We start from the raw sequence: 12,715 nt of genomic DNA, 5'->3' as shown, positions 1-12,715 counted from the left end.
CACCTTCTGGAAGATGAGCCATGCACAGGACGTGGCCATCTCAGCTGCCCATGGGACCAGGTCTGGGCTCCTTGCCAGGTGCAGCTGACCTCAGAGTGGGCAGGAGGCCCTTGGTCATCTGGCCCAGAGCCTGGACCCAAGCATGGGTTCCCTCACTCCTCACCCACAACCTTCTCGTGATTTCTGACACCACCCTGCCCTGCCCCCCCCCCCCACCACCACCCCACTCCACCACTGGCAGCCAGCATGAACTTGTCTGCTGCAGGCCTGGCCAGTGCCTGGGGAGAGGGAAGGGCACAGGACGGGTCGCCCCAGGAGGGAAGGGAACTCATCTTTGCCGGAGGCCAGGCTCGCATCCATCCTCTCCGGGGGCAGGTTCTGCTGTATCCACATCATACCGATGAGGAAACAGGCTCAGAGGAGGGAAGTCACTTTCCTAAGGCCACACAGCCGACAAGAGCAGAGCTGGAGTTTGAATCCAGTTCCACGGGCTCAGCAGCCATCTCTTTGCAGGGGCTCAGGCCAAGGCTATGTGCCTCTTGAATGAAGGGATGGATGGATGGACGAATGGAAAACGGGGAGAGGAGTCCTGTAGGAAGCCCTCTCGCTAACACAGAGGTAAAAGGGCCCTGGGAAAATTCTAAGCAAATTAATGACAGAGAAATATGACTTGGGTTACAAACTTGGGGAAAGTGAATGTTGGGGTCTGAAAACAGAACTTGGCCCTGTGTAAGAAAGAATTGGCTAACATGTTGACTTATGAAATAGGAGAGTTGGCCTCAGAATGGGGTTCCTGCTTCAGTTCAATTCCTTAGGTGTTTAAAGGGTGCCCCCCGGAGACAGGGCCTCCCGCTTGGTGCATAGGAAAATCGCGGACTCTGCCCAGATCCCTGTGTCACAGGTTCCCAGGGACGTGGTGCGGAAGCAGAGGGCAGGGGAGGGGAGTAACCATGGTCCTGGGGTCCAGGCTGCGTTTGGGGTCAGGTGGGGGGTGGGAGTGGGGATGGGGAGCCGGAGGCCGCCTGAGGAACGTGGTGGGCGGGGGGCGGAGGGCAGATGGGCTCATGGGTGTCCCGAGTCTGCAGGTGGCCTGGGGCTCCTGCTGCCTCTCCCCGGGTCCCGTGTGGCTCTGCCCCCCCCCCTTCCCTTCTGCTTGTGCGCTCCCCGGGCCAGGAGGCCCTCAGGCTCAGCAACACCCCCTGCCTTCAGTGCAGTCGTTCCACTGGAGTTTTCACCCCGGGGTCCACCTTCTTCCACCTCCTGAGCAATCTCTTCCCACGGGTCAGGACACCCTCCCCGCTCCAGATCAAGATACCCTGTTCAACCCCCCGACCCGGCTTCCAGACCCTTCCCGGTGAAGGGCTCCTCCAGCCTGCCTCTCCCTGGTCCCAGCCGGGGTCTGACCGGGGCTGAGGTCAACGGGACCACAGCCCCACCCGCATTCTGGACAGATGCCTCCAAAGGGTCCCCTAGCTCCTTGTGGGCCCCCCATTTCCCCCCTTCCCCAGGGCTGCTGGTTGACCCTTTGCTGATCAAGCCCGTCCTTCCCTGGGGATGGGGAGCCGCCACCCACGTGTCCTCTTTTGCTGGCTCCTCTGTCATGCTGATGTCTGCCGCCCCCACGGCAAGGCTGCCCTTCCCTGAAGAGGCCCCTCGGGGTGGACACTGAATGACCCACTGCTTATGGATTTGGATTTGGATTTGGGCTTTGCCTCCGCACTGACTCTGAGGGGCCAAGGGACCTCTCCAGAGCTGTCCACCCAGCATCCACCCAGCAGCTCCATCCGTCCTTCCTTGGCCCCTCTGCTGACTTCTTCTTCCTTTCCCGGTGGGCCTTGGTGCCCTGGGAACTCACCCTGGGGTGGGGGCAGGAGGCATGGCCTGCCCACTGTTCTCCAAGGGCCTGGGCAGCCTGGCCTAGGCGGGGAGACCACAGGAGGGGCTGGTGGGAGCCTGCGCTGCTCGGGCTTCCCTCCCTTGGTTAATAAACACAGATGCTTGTTTTTTAAAAAAATCCACCCCTCTCATCCCAACCCCTCGAATCACTGGCTGAGATTGTCCACTGGTCATTTTGATGCAAAAAAAAAAAAAAAAAGAAAAAAAAGAAAAAGCTTTTTCAGGATCCATGCTCTGTGAAGAAGCTCAGAGATCAGGCAAAGTTAACCCTCACCGCCTTAGCATGGCCCATGAGAGGAACCAGGAGCACCTTTGGCGGGGGCGGGGGTGGGGGCAGGCCCCAGGAAAAGATGGGGGGAAGGGAGCAAAAAGTGGCATCTGATAAGGACTCAGGAGGCCCGCAGCCACGTTACACACAGCCTCCCCAGGGAGGGACACGAATTTCCTTAGGATAGAGAAAGAACCGAGCTGGGAAACCCAGTCAGCCAGGATCCAGAGCGAGGCAGGGGCAGGACCAAGGCTTCTCTTCTCTGCAAACGGCCCGCCTTCCGCACAGGGGAAGCTGGGGTCTGAGGCTTTCCCTGTTCAGAGGAGGTTCTCACTGGGGGAAAAAAAATAACTGCAAAGCCAATATTAGGTCTGACAGTGGGTATTAACTTCCCCTACCAGTGAGAGCAGGACGCACCGCTACACATTCTAAAAGGCTGACAAACCCATGAGCATCAAGCAACTCAAAAAAGTAACGGGATATTCTGTATTAACCACCTGGCCACCTCCGTAACACCTCCCTGTGATGTTTATACACTGCCCACCTCTGCACAAGGATCTGGGAACACCATTCGCCATAGAGAGAATATAAACTTCCATCGTTTCCTTCAAAGATGAGCAGGAAGACTTCAGGGCATGTCCAATTCTCACGCAGGAACTAACCTTGAATATGCCTTCGATGGCCCCTCTATAGCCCGTATGGCTTTGCTGCCTCCTCTGCAGGGACCTGTTTTGAATTTTCTGTGGCATGTATTGTTTCTAAGGGCCGCACCCACAGCATATTCAAGGCTATGGGTCGAATCGGAGCTATAGCGGCCGGCCTACACCACGGCTCACAGCAACGCCGGCTCCTTCACCCACTGAGCGAGGCCAGGGATCGAACCCACAACCTCATGGATACTCGTCAGATTCATGTCCTCTGTGCCACAATGGGAACTGCCCATGGCCTTTGTTAGTATCACTATTTCATGTCAAATCAACAAGCAATTTAAATCATAGTACACTGTGTTCACCTCTTCGTTCATCAGTGGGAGAAAAGTTCTAGAAGCCATTCATACCCTCCAGAGCCCAGGAACTGGCCTCCACGCAGAGGTAACTGTGAGCCACATCAAACAGCCCAGGACCCCAAGCCACGCGCATTCCCAAGTCAGGCTCCCCCAGAATGCCCTCGGCGAGTCCCAGCACCCGCCTGCCTGCGTGAGAAGTGGGTAGGGACCGCGGTGGAAAGAAGTTTCACTAACTGAGCTTAAATTGTCTCACACCTGCAAACCTGGCAGAAACCTGTGATCCTGTGAACACACTGCAATTCCATTTTGCAGTTCAGTGGCCAAAATAAAGCATTTGTTTTTACTGAATGGCACTGACTTAGCAAAGCCCATCCAGGCAGGCAGAGTCTAGATGCTCCTTGGCTGTTCCAGAGAAAGTGCCCCAAAGAGGATGCAAAACTCCTGCTGGTTCTCGGTCTTGCCCAGAAGGTCCAGCCTTGGAAACAACCCTTGTGGGGGCGGCGGGGGGGGGGGGGGGGCTCTGCCTTATAGGAAACTGAGTCTGGGTTTGGAGGCAGAAGATCTGGGCTCAAGGCCCGTCCCTGCTACTTCCTACCTGCAGGGCCCTGTGCAGGTGGTGAGGGTCCTTGGAGCCTCAGCTTCCTCCTCCTTGAGGTGAAGAAGGGCTGCCAGGAGCAGGTGCCTGTGACTGTGAGAGGCCATGGATGGGCCGGGGTATGACTGTTTAGGGTTCTACTGGGGGCCTAGGAGCCCGGTTCTGGGAGCTCATCCATCTCCCCAGGGGAGGAGAGGGGGTGAGTGGTGATTCTGAACCAACCCCAACCAGGCTGTCAGTTTACCAGCAGGCAGGGCGCCAGCCTCCCCTTTCCCCCCTCCGGGGCAGTCAGGCTCCAGGAGGGACAAAGCCTCCGTTCCTTTTCCTTTCAGGCCTGATGGATGATGGGAAGCTCCTCCTCCTGCTGTTGAGAACTCCAGCCCGCACTTTGCCTCCAACCCGATCTTGCAGGACCCAGCTCCCTTGCGTCCTGGCATCAAACGTCTGTTTGATCAGCTTTCCATCCATTTTCGGAAAAGGTGGTGATTTGGGGTTGTTCTGAATCTTGCAGGACTGTCCGTGCTGCTCCCTGGACATGTATTGATGGAGCCCCAAGTCCGATACTGGCCGGATGCCCTGCTCTCTGACAACCCCTTCGTCCCCCCACGACCCCCCCGTGCCCCACCCCCACAGCTCCCAAAGCCCCTGGTTGTCTCCCCTTTACCAGAGCCACCATGCAGGCCGCAGGGTCAGCTGAAAGCTCTTGGCTGAGAGGGTCCGGCTAGGCGACGGGTCTGTCCTCACTGGGTGGAGCTCTGCTGCCCCCTGGAGGTCGGATGGGCGGGGCGGGCGGGGGGAGGGAAGGGGTGCACAGAAGAAGGTGGCAACCCTGTCTCCAGAGCCTGGATTCCACCCCGCCTCTGCTTGGCCTTCCTGACAGTGAAAAAAGATCCTTGCAGTGCTGGTTAAGCGTTCTGCAGCCTGTATCTTTTTTTTTTTTTTTTTTGCTTTTTAGGGCTATACTGGCAGCATATGGACGTTCCCAGGCTAGGGTTCAAATTGGAACTGCACTGCCAGCCTACGCCATAGCCAGATTCGAGCCTCGTCTGCAGCCTACACCACAGCTCATGGCAACGCCAGATCCTTAACCCGCTGAGTGAGGCCAGGGATGGAACCTGCATCCTCACGAATCCTACTCGGATTCAACACTGTTGAGTCACAACGGGAACTCCCCTCAGCCCACATCTTTAGTTGTAAGCTCTCTCATTTGGTAGCAAATCCTAGTTTCACAAAGCATTTTTTTTTTTTTGGTTTTGCCTGCAGCATGCAGAAATTCCCTGGCCAGGGATCGAACTCACACCAGAGCAGTGACAATGGCAGATCCATAACCACTAGGCCACCTGGGAACTCCTACAAAGCATTTTTTCAGCCGTCATTTCCCTCGAGCACGGAACCCCGTGGAGTGGCAGCTCCCCATGTTTTCAGAGAAGGGAGCCTGGAATCAGAGAAGCTGTGCCAAGTTCATGAGTAACGGTCGAGGAGGCTCACAGGTTGAGCAACAGAAAGGCGAGGTCCACCCAATGGGGACCTGCGGGCACCAGGGCCAGGAAGCCAGGGGCCTGGCAGGCAGGGCTGTGGGTGGCAGGAGTAGACCATGGACCAGGGCTCAGGATGGAAGCCCTGAAATCCCGTGGGTGAGGAAGGAGGCAGAAGGGAGCAGGCCAGGGAAGGGACCCAGCGAGGGTGCTGAGGGGCAGTGAAATTAGAGCTCAGAAGGGGCCAAAATCAAAGAACTATGGGAGTTCCTGCCGTGGCGCAGCGGAAACGAATCCGACTAGGAACCATGAGGTTGGGAGTGTGATCCCTGGTCTTGCTCAGTGGGTTAAAGATCCAGCGTTGCTGTGACCTGTGGCGCAGGTTGCAGATGCGGCTCAGATCTGGCATTGCTGTGGCTCTGGCATAGGCCGGCAGCTGTAGCTCTGATTAGACCCCCTAGCCTGGGAACCTCCATATGCTGTGGGTGTGGCCCTAAAAAGCAAAAAAAAAAAAAAAAGCTACAAAGAAAAAGGGCATCCCCCATTCTCCCACCCCCCCTCCAGCCCCTCTGCCAGAAAGGTGTCTATACCCTTAAGCTCACCTGCAACCTTCCTCACTCTTCTCACCTGCAAACACATAAAGCACAGAGCCACAGCCAGGGGGCTGGGCTTGCCTGGTTTTACTGCAGGAGAGCCAGCCCTGCCTCTTTCGCTTGAATGCACCTTGCCTCAGGCTGGTGGGCAGGCTGGTGTGGGGCAGCTCCAGCCTGTGCCTGGCTGGTCAGCTAAATCAGGAGGGCGGCCAGGCCGGGCTGCAGAAGAGCAAAGATCTGCTCGGCCCAAGGAGAAGGCAAGGGGACTGGCCCTGAGGAAGGTGGCAGAGGGCAGGGTGGAGCTGAGGGTGGGAACAGCCCTGCCCACCTAAATGACCTGGGAAGGACAGGACTCCCCAAGGGGAAATCAAGGCTGTTGGAGGCGGGGAGAGAAGGATGCTGGGGCAGCAAAAATGAGCAGAACCACCTCTATCATAAAAGGATATGTTTTGGGAGTTCCCTGGTGGCTTCGTGGGTTAAGGATCCAGTGTTGTCACAGGCACAGGCTTGATCCCTGGAACTTCGGAGTGGGGAGCCAAAAAAAGTATATGTTTTCATCAGTTTTTGTCTAACCTATACTCCCCTCCCTCCTGTTCCTCCCGATGGCCTTGTTTTAGCACAGACACAACTGAGGAAATTGCTGGGAGAAGGAATGAGGGAGAAGCAACGGGGTTTACTAAGAATGGTGAGTCTGTGATTTTCTGCTGCTAAGTGGCAACCCTCGCTCACCTCCCCATCCCTCTTCCTGGCAGGACAGAGAAGATGCAGAGAGCAAGGGGCAGCCTGCCAAGGTCAACGATGCTTAAAGGGCCACCAGCCAGCATCACAGCTCCAGCTCACCCCACCCTCTCTGAGAAAGCCTTACTGAACGGGGGCGGAATTGTGTTCCCCAGAAGATATATTCAAGGACTAGCCCCCATCAATGTGACTTCATTTGGAAATAGGGTCTTTGCAGCTATAATTAGTTCCTTTCATCCCGAGATGAAATCATCTCAGATTTAAGGTGGACCCTAAATCCAATGGCTGGTGTCCTTGTAAGAAGAAAAGGGGACACACAGTGGCGGGGAAGGAAGACCGTACGAAGGGGAGGCTGAGACTCGGGTGATGTAGTTAGAAGCCAAGGGACAGGGGGCCACCAGAAGCTGGGAGAGAAAAGGAAGCAATGTCCCCGGACCACCAGCAGGACACCTCGATTTCGGACTGCTGCCCTCTAGAACTGCGAGAGAATAAATGCCTGTGGTTCCAAGCCCCCCAGGGTGTGGTACTTTGTTTCAGCAGCTTCCGGAAACCAAGCAAGGATCGTTAGAAAGAATGGTGCATCTCCTTCAGAGGAGGCAGGCGCCTAGTTTTAAACACCTCTGAAGCCACTTGGGAGCGATCCTTCTACGACACAGAATTGTGGGCAGGAAATAATGCTTTTATTGTAAAACCCTGTAACCTAATGAAAAGTCTGGAAAATAGAAAAAAAGCATCTTCTGTTCTCCCATGATATTTTGGGGGCTCTGCCGACCTGGGTTCAAATCTCTGCTCCATCTTCCTTTTGACTTGGATGTAATTCGCTTCTCTGAGCTTCAGTTCATTCATCTGTAAAGCACAGATAATAACCCCGCCCCCTGAAATGCATTAGGATTAAACAAGAAAACACACACGAGGTCCCAGCATGTGCTGGCTACTCATCAAACCTTCGTTCCTCCCCCTCTCGGATAAAAAGCTCCAAAATGATGAGATTGGGTTTGTTTTAAAATTCCTAAATGTGAGAGTATCACAACTTTCTTCTTCCTTTATTTGGAAAAAATAAGATTTTATTATTTTCCTTTATTTTAACTTTTAAAGACATATTTTTATTTTATTTTACTTTTATGGCCTCACCCCCAGCATATGGAAGTTCCTGGGCCAGGGATTGAATCCGAGCCACAGCGGCGACCTATGTTACAGCTGCAGCAACGCTGGATCCTTTAACCGGCTGCGCTTGGCTGGGGATTAAACAAGAACCTTCTCAGTGATCCAGCCACAGCAGTTGGATTCTCTTTTTTTTTTTTAGGGCCATACCTGCAGCATAGGGAAGTTCCCAGGCTAGGGGTTGAATTGGAGCTACAGCTGCTAGCTACACCATAGCCACTAGGGATCCGAGCCACGTCTATGACCTATAGAGCAGCTTGCAATGACACTGCATCCTTAAGCCACTGAGCGAGGCCAGGGATCAAACCTACATCCTCATGGATCCTAGTCGGATTCTGAACCCACTATGCCACAGGGGGAACTCCCAGATTTGTTTTGTCACAAAACATTATATGTATTTCCATCCTGCTGTGAACATAAGAGCAGAGGGAATGTCTCAAGGTGAAGAGGCTGAGCCCCAAATCAGGCAGAGGCCCACCCTCGGCATCCTGGTGGACCTTAGCTGTATCTCTCCACAGAGCAGTCCTAGACCAGGAACCTTGGGTGGCTGGACCTGCCTCCCAAACTGCTGCTGGGAGAAAGCCAGGGCCACTCTGCACTATTCCCACAGCCCCCGAGCTGCCCAAGCGCCACCCTGCCACAGCTCGTGGTTGGGGTACCAAGGCCACCTTGTCTTGTCTGTCTCCACAGCATTAGCCATTTTTCAAACTCTGCTTATGCCAGAAGAGTCATGGATGTTGAATTAGTCTGGGTTCTCCAGAGAAGGAGACCCAGGAGGATACATATAGGGAGGCTGAGAAGCCCTGGGATCTGCAGTCAGCTAGCTGGAGACCCCAGAGAGCCAGTGGCGTAAATTCTAGCCCCAGTCTGAGCCTGAAGGCGGGAGACCCAGGTTCCAACTCAAAGGCAGGCAGAGGGAGCAAGTTCTCCTTCCAGGGACTGGAAAGGGCCATCCACCTGGCTTGGTCCAGGGACGCCAACGCAGGTATCATCCACTCAGAGCCCAGAAACACCCAGAATGACACCTGACCAAATGCCGGGGCACCTGCGGCCCAGTCAAGTGGACAAGCATGATGAACCATCCCAGAAACTAGGGACCAACAGTCCTCACCAGCCCTGCCAGCCCAGGTGGTTCACAGGTGGGACAGCACCGCCCCCCCGCCGCCCGTCCCGCATAGGGTGACGCTTCCTCAGGCCTGGTCCTGCGCCTCGTGCCAGGGTCTTGCTGCAGGACACCAGGCCAGGGTGGGGAGGAGGGTGGCTAGGGACTGCTCCTAGCACTAAACTTGAGTTTCGCAATGTAATCCACAGGCTACAGCAGGCGGGGGCGGAGCGGGGGGGGGGGCTGTGTTTCCGGCCAGTTCTGGTGCTACTGGGCCTGCAGGTAGATCTGTGTTTGCTCCTTGCTGCTTTTCTTTTTCTTTTTCTTTTTAGGGCCGAATCTGCAGCATATGCATCTTCCCAGGCTAGGGGTCCAATTGGCGCTGCAACTGCCCACCTATGCCACAGCCACAGCAACACCAGATCCAAGATACATCTGCGACCTACACCGCAGCTCATGGCAATGCCAGATCCTTAACCCACTGAGAGAGGGATCGAACCTGCATCCTCATGGATACTATGTAGGGCTCTTAACCTGCTGACCACCAATGGCAACTCCTGCTCCTCACTGCTGCTTCTGGACTATTCTCGTCCCTCTTCCCCCTGAAGCTGCCCTCTGCACCTCCTGATGTCAGCTCTTCTTACCTGTCGCCTGTGACCTCCCCTTGCCGCAGGCCCCCAGACCTCCAGGCCACGCTGCCCTCGGTCCTTGAAGATCTTAGCGCTTGGCCTCCCGTCCCATCCACCAACTGCTCCTGTCTTCTCGGTGATTCCAGAACCCATGTAGATGGTCTTCTGGCCTCGGCCTTTCACTTTCTCTCCTCCACTGGCTTTGTCCTCCTTGAAGCCCAGTGACCAAAGGCAGACTCGAGACCTCACCTTCAGATGCCCAGATCCTTCAGACCCTCCATTTCCAGCACGTTCTGGTCACCGCCTCCTACTGACCATTTCCGGCTTCTGGACAACCCTTGACCACCTCAGGACCTATGAGCCACGAGCCTACCCTCACCCCATCCTCAGTCAGTGTCACCCTCATTCCGACACCTGGACCCCCCTCCGTTCTCCTACTTGCCCAGGGAGAGCCCGGCTCTGGTTAGACACCCCCTCCTCCGCAGTCCCTCTGGTCACCGGCTTCACTGAACTGTTCCCCTCCTAAGGAGGCCTTTCCAGGCCATTCCATCTACAACAGCATCTCCCCAGGAGCTCCCGCTGTGGCGCAATGGGACTGGCAATGTCTTGGGAGCATGGGGACGTGGGTTAAGGATCCTGAGATGCCGCAGCTGTGGCTTCATTCACCACTACGGCTCGGATCGGATCCCTGGTCCGGGAGCTCCATGTGCCTCGGAGCAGCCGAAAAATAAATAAATAAATAGTACAATAAAATAAAATGGCATCTTCCCCTAAATGCATCTCCCTCCCCGCCCCGTGTTCCTCCTTGGCACGCCTGCAGCGTCTTTTTTATCTTTATTTCCCTTCTTTGGAGTCCGTCTCCCCTCACTGTATGTCATGCGAGCTCCGTGAGAGCAGGGAGTCGTCATTTACCCACTCCCGAGTCCCCAGCGCCGTATCAGTGCCAGTGCGAGGCGGGAGCTCAGTAAGATTCTGCCCTCCTACGCTGCCCGCGCCCACCCCGGCCTCCAGGGGGACCAGACCCCGTCCATTCTTGGCAACACCAGCTGCTGCTTTGGAAATTCTCCCCACTGCCGCGTCATTCCCGCTGCATTACTGGGTCATTTCCACCCATGTACTAACCTGCAAATACACTGCAATTTCTCCCCTCTTGAGAACACCAAACCAAACCAAAAACAACAACAACAACAACAACAACAACAACCAAAAAGCCGCCAAAGCCTCTCTTGGCCCAGCACCGCTGTCTAAGAATCGCTTCCCTCGTCCTCCCGTCTCCTGGCAAAACGCTTTGAAAGCACGTCGGTACTGGCTGTGTCCCTTCCCCTCCTCCTGGCTTCCCCGAATCCCACTCCGATCGGATCGATCCCGTGCCCTCCTCTCTCTGCAATGATCTTGGCAAGGTCCAATGATCTTGGAGTTTCCATCCGTCAGTCGTGTCCCAGGCTGTGCTCACCTGACCCCCAGGTGAGGTCGACACAGGGAACCCCCCTGCCATTGGGTGCCGGGCCCTCCTCACCCACTTCCTCCTTTCTCGCTGGCGCCTCAGAAGTCTTCGCAGGTTTCTTATCTCCCCAACCTCTAAATGGGGGCAAGTCCCAGGCCATCCTCAAACTTCTCCTCCCTGTCCACAGACAATCCCGCCTAGTCTGGTGGCTTTAAGTCCCACTGGAGGGTTTGGACTCTCAGTCACGGACCTCTGGCTGGGACCTCACCCTGAATCTGGAACTCAAATGTCCAGCCTCCTTTGGCTTTGTTTTTTTGTTTTGTTTTGTTTTTGTTCATTTGTTTTAGGGCCACACCCATGGCACATGGAAGTTTCCGGGCTAGGGGTTGAATCAGAGCTACGGCTGCGGCTGCCGGCCGAGCCACAGACACAGCAATGCCAGATCGGGGCTGCATCTGCGACCTCTACTTCGGCTTTTGATAACGCCGTATATTTAACCCACTGAGCGAGGCCAGGGAAGGAACCACATCCTCATGAACACTCTGTTGGGTTCTTAACCTGCTAAGCCACACAGGAACTCCCCAAATGTCTAGCTTCCCCCTCAAAATCTCCACTGGAGGTCCAGGGGGCCCCTCAGATCTTGCTCGGCCAAACCCATTGCTGCGTTCCTCCCTCGCCTTCCTGAAAACGGGAAGATCTCTGAAGATGTCCAAGTATTTGGAAACTAACATACTTCTAGATAATGCATGGGTCAAAAAAGAAGTCAAAAGGGAAACCTGAAAGCAGTTTGCACTGACTGAAATAGAAAACACAACATATCACAATGTATGGAATTATCAGCTGTGGATATTTCCTAGATGCCCTTTATCAAGTTGAAGAAATTCCCTTCTCTTCCCAGTTTGCTGGGAATTTGGGGTTTTTTCCTTTTGTGGGTTTTTTGTTTGTTTGTTTTGCTTTGGGCTGCACCTGCAGCATGTGGAAGCTCCTGGATGGAACCCACGCCACAGCAGTGACCCAAGCTGCTGCGGTGACAACACTGGATGCTTAGTCTGCTGCACCACAAGGGACCTCCCAAGTCTAGGTTTTTTTACAATCATGAATTGGATGTTGGATTTTGTCAAAATGCTTTTTCTGCACTCATTGATACAAGTGGATAATTTTTCTTCTTTAGCTTGTCCATATAGTGGGTTATAGTCATTGATTTTTGAATATTGAGACAGCTCTGCCTCTGCAGAAGGCGTTCTGCTTGGTTGTGGTATACATCTAATTCTTCCTTATAGATTGCTGGATTCAGTTTGGTAACATTTTGATGAGGATTCCCCTAGGTTCATGAGATATATCGGTCTGTAGTCTTCTTTTTTCATGCAGGCCTTGGTTTTTACATCAGGGCAGTACCAGCCTCATAAAATGGTTTGAGAGGTATTTTCTACTTTACTTTTTTCAGGAAGAGCTTGTGTAATACTGGGGGTAATTTTTCATGAAATGTTTGGTAGGATTCTCTATTGAACCTACCTGGGCATAGAAAATTTTTATGGGAGCATTAAACTTGGGAATTCAATTTCTCTTATGGTTATAGGACTTTTCAGATGATGCATTCCATCTTGGCTGAGTTTTGGTAATCTGTGATTTTCAAGGAATTGGTCCGTTTCCCCTAAATTGTTGATTTATGGGTGTAAAGTTTTCCACAGCATTCCCTCATTCTGGGATCTCTGGCGAGATTCTTGTGTCATTCCTGATACTGGTGATTTGTGTCTTCTCCCCTTACATCAGTCTTCTTGGAGGTTTATTTCTTTTCAAAGAGCCAGTTT

The 12,715-nt window shown here is 54.1% G+C and overlaps 1 long non-coding RNA gene across 1 annotated transcript; it reads left to right on the top strand.

The window, feature by feature from the left end:
* The first annotated feature begins 398 nt into the window (after positions 1–398).
* Positions 399–7,079, top strand: LOC110260622 (uncharacterized). Its single transcript, XR_002343870.2, has 3 exons — positions 399–618; positions 4,098–4,244; positions 6,586–7,079. It is a non-coding gene; the product is annotated as an uncharacterized LOC110260622 (long non-coding RNA).
* Positions 7,080–12,715: the final 5,636 nt, after the last annotated feature.

The sequence above is a fragment of the Sus scrofa genome, chromosome 5 (genome assembly GCF_054392235.1).
Source record: "Sus scrofa isolate SSC_HxYL_T2T_F1_AM1 chromosome 5, Sscrofa_HxYL_maternal_Yorkshire_Landrace_v2.0, whole genome shotgun sequence".
Lineage (NCBI taxonomy): Eukaryota > Metazoa > Chordata > Mammalia > Artiodactyla > Suidae > Sus > Sus scrofa.
This window is presented reverse-complemented; position numbering and strand designations above follow the sequence as displayed.